This window comes from Pan troglodytes, chromosome 8 (assembly GCF_028858775.2).
Source record: "Pan troglodytes isolate AG18354 chromosome 8, NHGRI_mPanTro3-v2.0_pri, whole genome shotgun sequence".
Classification (NCBI taxonomy): domain Eukaryota; kingdom Metazoa; phylum Chordata; class Mammalia; order Primates; family Hominidae; genus Pan; species Pan troglodytes.
Genome location: NC_072406.2, coordinates 27,862,235 through 27,877,045, shown reverse-complemented (window position 1 = coordinate 27,877,045; position 14,811 = coordinate 27,862,235). Strand labels below are relative to the sequence as shown.

General features: G+C 44.5%; 2 pseudogenes; both read left to right on the top strand.

Annotated features, from left to right (window-relative positions):
- The first annotated feature begins 3,257 nt into the window (after window positions 1-3,257).
- LOC134807133 (olfactory receptor 7E24-like) lies at window positions 3,258-4,054 on the top strand (annotated as a pseudogene).
- Window positions 4,055-12,355: 8,301 nt separating this feature from the next.
- LOC737505 (olfactory receptor 7E24-like) lies at window positions 12,356-13,324 on the top strand (annotated as a pseudogene).
- Window positions 13,325-14,811: the final 1,487 nt, after the last annotated feature.

Below are 14,811 nucleotides of genomic sequence, written 5' to 3'. Positions count from 1 at the left end.
GGGGTTGTACACCCCCTTTCATATTCGATATCATCCTCTTCCCCCCCTGGATATTAGGAACAATATGAGGAAGGGATGTACAGACCCTGCGACATTTGCTGTCATAAAATTGTCTCTCCCCTAGATATTAGGAAAAATGTCACCGTGGATGTGAACACCCCTGCGAAATTGGGAGTAGTATCATCATCTCCCCACTTGCATATTGGGAACAATATCACAGGTGGGGTGTACTGCCTCTGCGATATTGGGAGTCCAATTATCCTCTCTTCCCCTGGATACTAGGAAGGGTATCAGAGGGGGAGGGTGTACATTCCCTGCGATATTCAATGTCACCTTATCCCCTCCCTCCCAGGGTATTCAGAACAATAGGACAGGAGGGGTGTACACACCCTGCGATATTGCGAGTCATATCATCCTCTTTCACTCTGGATGTTAGGAACAATCTCACAGGGTTGTGTACGCCCCCTGCGATATTGGGAGTAATATCATCCTCTCTCCCTGTGGATATTAGGAAGAGTATCACAGGGCTGTGTAAACCCCCTGCGGTACTGGGAGTAATATCGTCCTCTCTCCCTCTGAATATAGGAAGATTTTCACAGGGGTGTGTACACCCTCTGCGATATTGGGAGTAACATCATCCTCTCCACCCGGGAAATGACTAACAAGGTCACGGGGGGGGGGGGTGGACTCCCCCTGCCATATTGGGAGTAATGTCTTCCTCCCCAAACCTGGATGTTAGCAATGAGATCACAGAGGGGGTGTACACACCCTGCGACATTGGAAGTAATATGATCCTCCCCCACCTGGATATGGGGAAGGATATCACAGCGCGGGTATACATTTCCTACGCTGTTGGGAGTAATATCATTCTTTTCCTTTCTGGATGTTAGGAAGAATATCACAGGGGTGCTGTACAATTATTTCGGTATTGGGAGTTCTATCATCCTCTATTTTCCTGGATATTGGGCCCAATAACACAAAAAGGTGTACAACCCCTGCAATATTGGGAGTAATAGCATACTCTCCTTCCCTGGATGTTAGAAAACAATATCATCAGGGCTGAACACCCCCTGTGATAATGGGAGTCATATTGACTCTTTCACAGGCCATTTGGAACAATATCACAGGGGGTGTTTACAAACACGGGTGGTGAACAACCCCTGGGATATTGGGAGTAACATCATTCTCTCCACTAAGGATATTAAGAAAAATATCCCGGCGGGAGGTGGTACACCCCCAGTGATATTGGGAATAATGTCATCTTCTCGTTCCCTGGATATTAGGAACAATATCACAAGGGGGTGTATACCTTCCGTGATATTAGAAGCAATATCATCCTCTCCCTCGCTGGATATTAGAAAAACATATCACTCATGGTGTACAGCCACTGTGATATTAGGAAGAATATTACAGGGTGTACACCCACTCTGACTTTAGGAGAAATAGCTCCCTCAGATGTCACAAATAATGCCACAGGGTATACAGTGATATCTCCCTAGGATATTACAAATACTATCACAGGGTGTACACCCACTGTGATAACAGTAGTAATACCTCCCAAGGATACTGCCAACAATATCACCAGGCTGTACACACACTATGACATCAGGAGTGATATCTCCCTAGGACGTTACGAGTAACATCACAGAATGTACACCTATGGTGTGCACCCACGGTGATATTAGGTGTAATATCTACCCAGGACATAACCAATAAGACCACAGGGAATACATACATGATGTACACCCACGGTGATGTTATGAGAACTATCTCCCTAAGATAATACGAATAACATCACAGAGTGGACACACATGGTATACTCCCACTGTGGCACTAGGACTAATAACTTTCTAAGATATTACGAATAGCATCACAGGATAGAAACACATGGTGTACACCCACTGTAACATTAGGTGTAATTTCTCCCCAGGATATTACGAGTAACATCTCAGTGCGTACACACATGGTGAACACCCACTGTGACATTAAGTGTAATATCCCCCTAGGATATTACCAGTAACATCACACGGTGTCCACTCATGGTGTACACGCTCTGTGATGTTAGGGATAATATCTCCCTGGGATATGATGAAGAATGCCAAACGGTGTAGAGAAACTGTGATATTAGAGGTAATATCTCTCTAGGAGATTACGAATAATATCACAGGGTGTACACCCACTGTATTATTAGGAGTAATATCTCTGTAGCATTTTACAATTAATATCACAGGGTGTAGAGCCACCGTGATATTAGGAGCAATATCTTTCTAGGATATTACAAATAATATCACAGGGTGTACGCCCACTCTTCTGTCAGTAGCAATATCTCCCTAGGATATCAAAAATCCTATCACAGGGTGTCCACTCTCTGCCTTCCAGGTTCTAAGGGATTCTCCTGCTTCAGCCTCCCGATTAGCTAGGGTTACCTGCCACCACGGGGTAATTTTTGTTTATTTTCACTGGAGACGGGGTTCAACCACGTTGGCCAGGCTGGTCTGGAACTCCTGACCTCAGGTGATCCATCAGCCTCGGCCGCCCAAAGTGCTGGGATTATAGGTGTGAGCCATGGTGCTCGGGCAAGAGTGATATATTCCATTCATTTGGAAACACAGCTCCCATATTTGAGTGTGCATGTACTTTTATGAAGAAATGATGTCAGAAAACCTAAGGATGATAATAAATATGAAAAGTAACAGGCATGTGAAAAGGTCTTCCGAGTGAGAACTATAAGGTTCGATTTCATTTTTAGATAATGCGGTCCTAGCTCTCGTGTCGTCCTTTTACATATTCTACATCAAAGGAATTCGTAGCACGGTGTCAGAATAAAACAGAGTGTATTTCACGGCTTCTTCATTTCTTTCAATTAGACTGAGATCTTTTTCAAGAGAGAAGGACCTTTTCATTGCATTGTGTTTTTTTCTGAAAAGAGTAGGCCGTATTTTACTGAGATCACCGATTAGTTATGTATGACGTTTTGGTCTGCTAATATTCTTCAGTGGATTTTCTCTAAAGTAGTATGTACAGAAAGACTTGTATAGCAGAAAAGTAAATCATGTAATAATTCTGAGATGTTTGGATTTGTCACAACTGAGAAACATCGCTGGCGGTGTATGGTCCGCAAGTGTGAAATCGTTCCTTGTGAATTGCTTGCATCCAGCATTAAGGGATGGTTTTTATCTTTTATTTTTCCAATCCTCTTTCCTTCTCAAGGTGTCCAAGACACACAGAGCCACGGAATCTCACAGGTGTCTGAGAATTCCTCCTCCTGGGACTCTCAGAAGATCCAGAACTGCAGCCCGTCCTCACTTTGCTGTCCCTGTCCCTGTCCATGTATCTGGTCACGGTGCTGAGGAACCTGCTCAGCATCCTGGCTGTCAGCTCTGACTCCCCCCTCCACACCCCCATGTACTTCTTCCTCTCCAACCTGTGCTGGGCTGACATCGGTTTCACCTCGGCCACGGTTCCCAAGATGATTGTGGACATGCAGTCGCATAGCGGAGTCATCTCTCATGCGGGCTGCCTGACACGGATGTCTTTCTTGGTCCTTTTTGCATGTATAGAAGACATGTTCCTGACTGTGATGGCCTATGACGGCTTTGTAGCCATCTGTCGCCCTCTGCACTACCCAGTCGTCGTGAATCCTCACCTCTGTGTCTTCTAGGTTTTGGTGTCCTTTTTCCTTAGCCTGTTGGATTCCCAGCTGCACAGTTGGATTGTGTGACAATTCACCATCATCAAAAATGTGGAAATCTCTAATTTTGTCTGTGACCCCTCTCAACTTCTCAAACTTGCCTGTTCTGACAGCGTCACCAATAGCATATTCATATATTTTGATAGTACTGTGTTTGGTTTTCTTCCCATTTCAGGGATCCTTTTGTCTTACTATAAAATTGTCCCCCCCATTCTAAGGATTTCATCGTCAGATGGGAAGCAGAAAGCCTTCGTCACATGTGGCTCTCACCTAGCAGTTGCTTGCTGAATTGATGGAACAGGCATTGGCATGTACCTGACTTCAGCTGTGTCACCACCCCCCAGGAATGGTGTGGTGGTGTCAGTGATGTACGCTGTGGTCAACCCCATGCTGAACCTTTTCATCTGCAGCCTGAGAAACTGGGACATACAAAGCGCTCTGTGGAGGCTGCGCAGCAGAACAGTGGAATCTCATGATCTGTTCCATCCTTTTTCTTGTGTGGGTGAGAAAGGGCAACCACATTAAATCCCTACATCTGCAAATCCTGCCCCTTAGTCACATTCTTTTTGTGGCTTGATGGCTTTTATTCCTTCCGCATTTCCTTTGTGAATATTGCTTTCTTCGTTATGCCTTTAACTGGAATGGGTGAGGATTCTGGGATCCTTTGTTTAGCAGAAACCTCATGACAGAATCCTCTATACCTAGGCGGCCTCTTTTAGTTTCTGAGCAATAACCTTGTCATCCACGTGGAATCACAACCATCTTTTTATATACATAAAGTCCTCACTTCGTTTTGGAATTCCCTGAAAACTGACTTTATGGAAGCAATGTGCAGGAGGTCCTCCAACACCACGGGTTGTTCAAAGTTGTGTAGTTATACTGTTGATGAAGAATAAGTGGTTTCACTGTACATCATTTTGCTTCAAGGTGAAGTTTCCAAGAGACTTTCAAAGATGTTAAGTGAGGACATACGGTACGTCAAATTCATATCCTCTTCCAGAGTTCATGTGGAATTTCTTTATAAACTGCTTCTAGAGAATCTATTTAGGCAGGTTACATGTACAGATCCATGTCGCCATTCCTCAATCTTGGCTTTGAGTCAAATCACCTGGGGAGCTTAGAAATGATGAGGCCTGGTTCTCAATACCTGAGATTCTGATTTCCTTGCACCTGTGTGTGTATGTGGATTTTTTTTTTCTTTTATAGCACCAGAGATGTTTCCAATGACGAAGCTTTTAGAGGCATCAAGCTCCAATGCGTAAGAACAGAAATTAATTGTAATATGATTTCTTCAAATATTATCTTCAAATTCGTTGTCCATCAACACCATACAAATGTTTATTAGGCTGTTTTTTCTTACCATTTCGCATTTTCTATTTCTTTCTTTTCCTTTTTTTTTTTTTTTTTTTTTTTGTGTGTGTGTGTCAGGGTTTCACTCTGGTTGCCCAGGCTGGAGATCAATGGCACGGTCTCGGCTCACTGCAACCTCTGCCTCCCGTATTCAAGCAATTCTCCTGTCTCAGCCTTCCAAGTAGCTGGGATTAGAGGCATGCGCTACCATGCCTGGGTAATGTTTTTATTTTTGTATTGTATTGTTAGTAGAGACAGTGTTTCTCCATTTTGGTCACGCTGCTCTTGAACTCCCGACCTCAGGTGATGCGCCCGCTTCCGCCTCCCAAAGTGCTGGGATTACAGGCATGAGTGACCGCGCCCAGCCACCGCTTAGCATTTACATTTTACATTTGTTGAAGTTATAGATTTATTTATTTATTTATTTATTTATTTATTTATTTATTTATTTTTGAGACGGAGTCTCCCTCTGTCCCCCACGCTGGAGTGCAGTGGCGTGATCTCGGCTCACTGCAACCTCCGCCTCCCAGGTTCAAGCGGTTCTTCTGCCTCAGCCTCCCGAGTAGCTGGGACTACAGGCGCCCGCCACCATGCCCGGCTAATTTTTTGTATTTTTAGTAGAGACGGGGTTTCACCATGTTAGCCAGGATGGTCTCGATCTCCTGACCTCGTGATCCGCCTGTCTCGGCCTCCCAAAGTGCTGGGATTACAGGCGTGAGCCACCGCGCCCGGCCTGAAGTTACAGATTTATACACACACTGATTGCTGCTTTGTTATACACTTGCATATACAGAAGATGGGAAATAGAAAAGAATAAATTGGGCACAGTATCCCTGAAGTTTCACATTCCGAGACATTTTAAACATATTTCCTCTTTAGAAATTTGTTTCAATTAAGAAACTGTGGTATACACACCCAATGAAGTATTATTCAGCCTAAAAAGGAAGAAAATCCTCTCTGATGCAGACAAAACGGATGAGATTACAGGTCTGTATATTAAATGAAAGAAGCCAGGCACAGAATGAGAAATATTTCATTTCCTCTCTTCTATGTAGAAAGATAAAAGGAAACCTTGGCCAGGTGTGGTGGCTCAGGCCTTTAATCCCAGCACTTTGGGAGGCCGAGTCGCACGGATCACTTGAGTCCAGGAGTTCGAGACCCGCCTGGCCAACATGGTGAAACCCCGTCTCTAAGGAAACACAATTAGCCAGGCGCGGTGGCGCATGCCTGTAGTCTCCGCTACTTGGAGGGCTGAGGCCCAAGAAGCGCTTGAACTCGGGAGGTGGGGGTTACAGTGATCCCGGATTGTGCCTGTGTACTCCAACCTGGGCAACAGAAAGAGACTCCATCACACACCTACACACAAAAGGAATCTCAGGAAGGTGGAAAGTATAAAGGTGGTTAGCAGACGCTAGGAAGAAAAGGGGTGGGATGGAGAATAAAGAGAAGTGGATAATTGGGTCCCGAAATACAGAAAGATGGAATAAGTGAGTTCTAGTGTTTGACAGCACAGTATGAAAATTTTAGTTCACAGGAATTTCTTGCATATTTCCAGATGCTTTGGTAAGAAGCTTCCTAACTTTCTCATTATGCTGGTTTTTCAGCTATTCTCTTTCTGCTCTCGAAATCATGCTGGTTTTTTTGTTTTTGGTATTTTGTTTTGAGACAGAGTTTTGCGCTTGTTTCACAGGCTGGAGTGTAATGGTGCAATCTTGGCTCACCACAACCTCTGCCTCCTGGGTTCAAGCGATTGTCCTGCCTCCACCTCCCAAGCAGCTGGGATTACAGGCATGCCCCAGAACGCCCAGCTAATGTTGTATTTGTAGTAGAGACGGAAGTTTCTTCCCGTGGGTCAGTTTGGTCTTGAACTAATGACCTCAGGTGATCCGAACGTCTCAGCGTCCCAAAGGGCTGGGATGACAGGCGTGAGCAACCGCGCCCCACCCATGCTGTAACCTTATCTGTTGTCTGTTGTTGTTTGTTTTTTTTTTTTTTTGAGCCCAGAAATAACTTCTCCCCTATGTGTTCAAATGATTTTTCACAGGAGTGCTAAAAAAGTCCATTGGTGGAAAAGCAGCCTTTTCAAGAAATGGTGTTGGAGAAACTTGATTTCCACATGCAGAAGAAGGAAGGTGGACCCTATGTCACACCAGGTGTGAAAATGAACACAAACTGGATCAAAGACCTCACCCCAAGTGCTGAAAGTATAATATTCCTCAAAGAAAACATTGGCCACACTTTCAAGACATCAGATTGGGCAATGCTTTCTGGGATATGACACCAAAAGCATAGGCAACAAAAGAACATTAGATTCCTTGGATGACATCTAAATGATAGACACTTTTGCACATCAGCAAACACTGTGAACTGAGTGAAAAAATAACCCATGGATTAGGAAAAAGATTTGCAAATCATATATCTGAAAAGAGGCTGATATCCATCATATATAAAGAAGAGCTAGAACTAAACAACAAGAAACCCAAATCACACCATTAACAATGGCCAGAAGACTCGAGTAGACATGTCCTGAAAGAAGATATAGCAATGGCCAATGAGTGTCTAAAATGATGTTCAAAATCACTAATCATAGGGAAGCACAAATCAAACCAAGAATGTGATACCACACATTAGGATGGATATGATAAACGAACAAGCCTTGGTGAAACTAGAGGGAAGTAGGAATGCTCGAATCTGATTGGAGGGAATGTAAAACTGTGAAGAAATGGGGAAAATAGTATGGCCTGTCCTGGAAAAAGTAGAAACAGAATGATCAGATGTTCCCGCGGTTGCACTTGTGGGTACCCACCAAAAAGAATGAGAAGCCAGGAGTGAAAGAGAGATTTGTACACCCATATTCATAGCAGCGTTATTCAAAACAGCCAAAATGTGGAAGCAACCCAAGGGTTCGTGGGCAGATGAATGAAAAAGCACAGTGCAGTTCATTCATACAACGGAAGACTATTCAGCCATAAAAATTCAGGCAATTCTGGCCGGTGCGGTGTCTCACGCCTGTAATCCCAGCATCTTGGAAGACCGAGGTGGACGGATTACCTGAGGTCAGGAATTCGAGACCAGCCTGGCCATCTAGGTGAAACCCTGTCTCTACTGAATATGCACAAAATTAGACGAGCGTGGTGGCGCGTGCCTATACTCCCAGCTACTCGGGAGGCTGAGGCACAAGAATCGCTGGAACCCGGGAGGCAGAGGTTGCAGTGAGTCCAGATTGTGCCACTGCACTCCAGCCTGTGTGACAGAGTGAGACTCCATGGAAACACAAAACAAAACAAAACCAAAAAAAAAAAAAAAAACACCCAAACAACCAGACAGGCACTTCTGACACAGGCTGCAACATGGATGAACTTGGAGACATTATCGCCAGTGAAATAAATAAATCCGAAAAGGATAAACACGACCAGGCTCAGTGGCTCACACCTGTGAACCCAGCACTTTGGGAGGCCGAGGCAGGCGTATCACTTCGGGTCAGGAATTCGAGACCAAACTGGCCGTATTGTGAAACCTCGTCTCTATTAAAAATACAAAAATTAACTGGGCGTGGTGGCGCACGCCTGTAATCCCAGCTACACGGGAGACTGAGACACAAGAATCGCTTGGACCCACGATGTGGAGGTTGCAGTCAGCCGAGACCACGCCACTGCACTCCAGCCTGGGTGACAGAGAAAGACTGTCTCCAAAAGAAAGAAACGAAAATTAAACACGGTATGATTCCACTTCTATCAAGTGTCTAGAGTAGTTAAACTCATAGAGTTGCAAAATAGAATGGTGGCCCCCAGGGATGGGCAAGAGAGAGGAATGGAGAGTTTGCTTAATGGGAGCAATTTCCATTTTGAAAGCTAAAACTGTTCTGGAGATGATGGCGGTGATGGTTGCTAAACAATGTGAATGTAGCTAATGTGATTAAACTCTAAACTGAAAACTAGTGGAAATTGTGAATGTTCATACTGGCCATTCTATATGCAATAATCTATATTTATAATTCTTAGGATTTATACATGGTATAATTTTTCCCATAATAAAAGATGAAAATTAAAGCACTTGGATCTTGAAAAAGAAAAGAAAGAAGCGAAGAATCCACACAAGCTTTCTCCTGATTAGAGGAAGAGCCCCAAAACTTCTATGGACACTGACTTTTCCCTTCTTCTTCTTGCATGATTATGAGGAAATCCTTAGTGGTTGGGGAACTTGGGCGACTTTGGCTAACGAGGAGCCCTATGCCTTCAGCCCCCCAGGACATAGAATAGTAAATACTCAGTCTGTGCCTCCAGCCCTGCAGTGTGAGGTTGTAGTCCTGTGGGTTCCACACCCGTCACCTGTATCAGGAGGCTTATGTCTCGGCCTGTCTTCTTGCCAGTCTTGAGGATGGAGTCTGAGCCTCCCATGTCCACCACGCAGGAAGGACAGTGGACCTGTTCTCCGTGGTCATGACCCAGCACAGGGGAAGGGCAGTTCAGTGAGTGCTGAGGGATGGTCGGGAGCCTTGTTTGTTTCCTCATCCTCAGGACAAACGGGAGAGTGCCCTGGCCAGATGAGAGGAGACCAATGTGCAAACTGTCAGCTCAGCAGACTGTGGAGTTTCTGTTCTTGGTTGTGGTGGGGGGTCTCTCTCAGAAATCTTCTTCAAAATTGTGCTTCCCTCCCCCACTGCTTGTCCTTTTCATAGACATCTCCCCATGCGAGCAGGGAATGAGTCCCTCTAAACTATTCCCTGAGAACAACAAAAAGATGATGAAGGTGATGATGAGGATAAAGAGGATGATGACAGACACCATGGCATCATGAACCCTTACTGAGGGCTTCCTAAAGGCAGGCTCTGAGCTCTGTGGTCTATGCTACTTGTTTCATTTCATCTGTGTAGTCTCCCAGTTATTAGTGCACATTTCATGATTATTTTACAGACTAGAAAAGGAGCAACACATTTTCATATAACTTGTACCAGATCATGAAGTCAAAAAGGGTGAAGTCCAATTTGAACCAGGCAGTCTAAGGCCAGACACATGGCATTTGGCCATTCCTCTCCCTGGATCCAACCTGCCCCCTCCAATCCTTGTCAGTCAGGTGGATGCCCCTGCTCACTGTGCCCTTCCCTTTGGGGGTCCCTTGTAGACCACAGCTAGACCAGTGGGTGCCACAATCACTGTGTCAAGTATGGAAAGGGCAGCTGAGATCACGTCAAAGATTCCAGAAAGAATTGGCACAGGATCATTCGGGATGCATCTCTCCCTTGCCCTTGTTCCTGGCTTTCCTTACAGCTCTCGACTTCCTCCAAGGAGTCATCAATTCGGGGTTTGGCTTCCATTCCTACTGAGGAAGCTGGAAACCCTTTCAGAAATGCTCCTCAGATGTGCCTGTGGTTAAGACCTCTGAGCTTCGTTGAAAACTTTTGGAAGCTGGGCGCAGTGGCTCACCCCTGTAATCCCAGTACTTTGGGAGGCTGAGGCAGGCGAATCACAAGATCAGGTGTTCAAGACCAGCCTGGCCAACATGGTGAAACCCCGTCTCTCCTAAAAAGAGAAAAAAAATGAGCCAGGCATAGTGGCGGGTGCCTGTAATCTCAGCTACTCGGGAGGCTGAGGCAAGAGAATAGCTTGAACCTGGGATGCGGAGGTTGCAGTGAGCCGAGATCACTCCACTGCACTCCAGACTGGGCAAGAGAACGAGACTCTGTCTCAAAAAAAAAACAAGAACAAAAACAAAATAAAAAACCCACAACTTTTTGAGAGTTTGGAGACCATCAAGTATGGTACGCAGGACTTAGAGTCTGGCCATTAATTTTCGATACCACCCTTTCTACTTATCTGTGTGGCAAAAGGTGAGACGTCCATCCTCTGAGACTCAGCACTCTCATCTGAGTTGATTTCTAGTTGATGCAATGGAAGTGAGCGACGCTGAAACCGATCGTGGGTGCCCGCTGCGTGATCTCTATGTGATGGATGCGTAAAGTCAAGTCAAAGTGAGTTTTAGACACATTCGTTAATATTTTCAGCTTAAACTCTATACGGTTCAACGGAAATATCCCCTGGCCTGAAGTTCTGGTTTCCCTGCATTCCAGACATGATATTTTCTTTTGTCCTTATCTCAGTAAGTCCTAAGTATTGTGAGAGGAACAAATGAGTCTCTTTTGTTTCTGATTCCCCAGAGCCTATATCTTGCTTGGCACATAGGAGACAGCCAAAGTCAACATCTATGTAAATTATTGAATTGACACTTCCTTGGTTCACAAAAAGTGGCTGTCATCAATGTGACATCAGTGCTACAGAGTGTGTGTTTTTTGTTTATTTTTTTTTTTTTGAGGAGTTTTGCTCTTGTTGCCCAGGCTGGAGTGCAGTGGTGTGATCTCAGCTCACTGTAGCCTCTGCCTCCCAGGTTCAAGCCATTCTCCTGCCTCAGCCTCCCAAGTATCTGGGACTACAGGCACGCGCCGCCATACTGGGCAAAGTTTGTGTATTTTTAGTAGAGGCGGGGTTTCACCATGTTGGCCAGGATGGTCTTGATCTCCTGACCTCGTGATCCACCTTCCTCGGCCTTCCAAAGTGCTGGCATTACAGGCGTGAGCCACCGCGTCTGGCCAAACGTTCTGATGAAAACTCTAAGTCCACCTAAGCTAAGGACAGGAGTTACAGCTTCCATGAATTTTAAAACAAGACCCACAGATTTGAGGAAGCAATTACTCTCTCGAAGGTGAAAAGTCAGAAAACAGAATGATGAAATCACTAGGACCTAACTGGCCTGTGGAACTATTTTCTGCTTATGAACTATCAACTTTAATTTCATTTCCAGATGGTATGGTCTCAGCTGTTACACAGTGCTTATTAATGTTCAAAATCAAGGGAATTTGAATCCAACTATTCAAAGAAAATAAAATATTAGAGTTCTTATTTTTCTTTAATTAGGATAACCTTTTTCTTAACGTGAAGTGAATGGTTTTATTACATCATTTTCTTCGGAAAAGATAGGCTGTATTTTCTAGCAATGACGAATTTGTTATATAGGATGATCTGGTTCTTGGAAGTCTCTTGAATCTAGTGTCTCTAAGGCGGGTGTGTAGAGCAAGAAGTGAAGAACACAGAAATCAATGATGAAAGCATTAGAAGACAACTGAGTTTGTCAGCACTGCAAACTATTGCTGAGTGTGGATTGCTCTGAAATCTGAAAACATGACTTGTGAATTGCTTCTATCCAAAATGCAGACACAATGCTTGGTGTTGGTTTACTTGTTCCGATTTCTCAACCCTCTTTTCTAGGCAAAAGGTGTCCAGTCTCTACAGACCCACAGAATCTAACAGATGTCTCTATATTCCTCCTCCTAGAAGCTCAGAGGATCCAGAAGTGTAGCCGTTCCTCACTGGGCTGTTAGTGTCCATGTGCCTGGTCACGGTGCTGGGGAACCTGCTCATCATCCTGGCCGTCAGCCCTGACTCCCACCTCCACACTCCCAAGTACTTCTTCCTCTCCAACCTGTCCCTGCCTGACATCGGTTTCACCTCCACCACGGTCCCCAAAATGATTGTGGACATCCAATCTCACAGCAGAGTCATCTCCTATGCAGGCTGCCTGACTCAGATGTCTCTCTTTGCCATTTTTGGAGGCATGGAAGACAGACATGCTCCTGAGTGTGACGGCCTATGGCCGGTTTGTAGCCAACTGTCACCCTCTATATCATTCAGCCATCATGAACCCGTGTTTCTGTGGCTTTCTAGCTTTGTTGTCTTTTTTTTTCTCTATCTTTTAGATGCCCAGCTGCACAACTTGATTGCCTTACAAAGGACCTGCTTCAAGGATGTGGAAATTCCTAAATTCTTCTGTGACCCTTCTCAACTCCCCCATCTTGCATGTTGTGACACCTTCACCAATAACATAATCCTGTATTTCCCTGATGCCACGTTTGGTTTTCTTCCCATCTCGGGTACCGTTTTCTCTTATGATAAAATTGTTTTCTCCATTCTGAGGGTTTCATCATCAGGTGGGAAGTATAAGGCCTTCTCCACCTGTGGGTCTCACCTGTCAGTTGTTTGCTGATTTTATGGACCAGGCATTGGGGGGTACCTCAGTTCAGATGTGTCATTTTCCCCGACAAAGGCTGCAGTGGCCTCAGTGATGTACACGGTGGTCACCCCCATGCTGAACCCCTTCATCTACAGCCTGAGAAACAGGGATATGAAAAGTGTCCTGCGGCAGCCACACGGCAGCACGGTCTCATCTCAATATCTTCTTATCTGTTCCATTCCTTTTGTAGTGTGGGTTAAAAAATGCTGCAAGATGAAATAAGAATGATATCACAGGGTGAAGACCCACTGTGATATTAAGAGTAATACCTCCCTAGGATATAGAATATACTGTCACAGAGCATACACACATGGGGTACACCCACTGTGATATTAGAAGCAATATCTCCCTGAAGTATGATGAAAAATATCACAGGGTGTGCACACTGTGTGATATGAGGAGTAATATTTACCCTGGACATTAAGACTAATATCAAGGGTGTACACACCCAAGGTACACGCACTGTGATATCAGGAGTTGCATCTCCCTAGGATATTATGAATACTATCACAGAGTATACACTATGTGTGTACATCCACTGTGATATTTGAAGTAATATCTCTCTAGGAGATTACAAATAATATCAAAGTGTGTACACCCCTGTGACATATTAGGAGTAACATCCTCCTAGGGTATTACAGATCACGTCACAAGGTGTACACCTTCTGTGACATTTTGTACACTCTTTGTGACATTCAAACAAACATCCTCCTAGGCTATTATGAATAATATCACAGGCAGTGTACACACATGATGTACACCGCCTGTGTCATCAGGAGTAACATTCCCCTTGGATATTACCAATAATATCACAGCAGGTGTACACACATGGTGTACACCCCGTGTGACATTAGGGAGAGCATGCCCCTAGGATATTAGGAAAAGGATCACAGGCATTGAATACGTATGACATACACCCCCGGTGACATTAAAAATAGCATCCCCCTTGGATATTACGACTAATATGACAGGGAGTACATCCCGTGTGACATTAGGAGTAACACCCCCGAGGATATAACCGATCATATCAGAGGGTGTACATGCATTGTGACCTTACAAGTAACGTCTCTTTAGGATATTACAAATAATATCACAGGGAGTACAGGCATTGTGACATTAGTAGTAACATCCCGCCAGGATATGACGAGTCATATCACAGGGTGTATACCCCCGTGACCATAGTAGCAACATTCACCTGGAATATTATGAAAAATATCACAGGATGTACAGCCCCAGTGATTTATGAGTAACATGTCTATAGAATATTACAACTCCTATCACTGTGTGACTCTGTGTACACCCCGTGTGACATTAGAAGTAACATCCCCCGAGGATGTAACGAATAATGTCAGAGAATGTACCCGCATTGGGACATCAGTAGTAACATCTCTTCAGGACAATACGAATAATATCAAAGGGTGTACACGCATTGTGAAATGAGTAGTGAACTCCCGCTAGGATATTAGGAATTTCATGATAGGGTCTACACGCCCTGTGACATTAGCAGTAATGTTTTCCTGGAATATTATGAAGAATATTGAAGGGTGTACAGGACCTGTGAATTACGAGTAACATTTCTATAGAATATTGCACGTAACATCACTGTGTGTCCACCCCGTGTGACATCAGGGGTAACATCCCACAAAATTATAACGAATACTTTCACAAGGTGTACACCCTCTGTGACATTAAAAGTCACATTTCCCTAG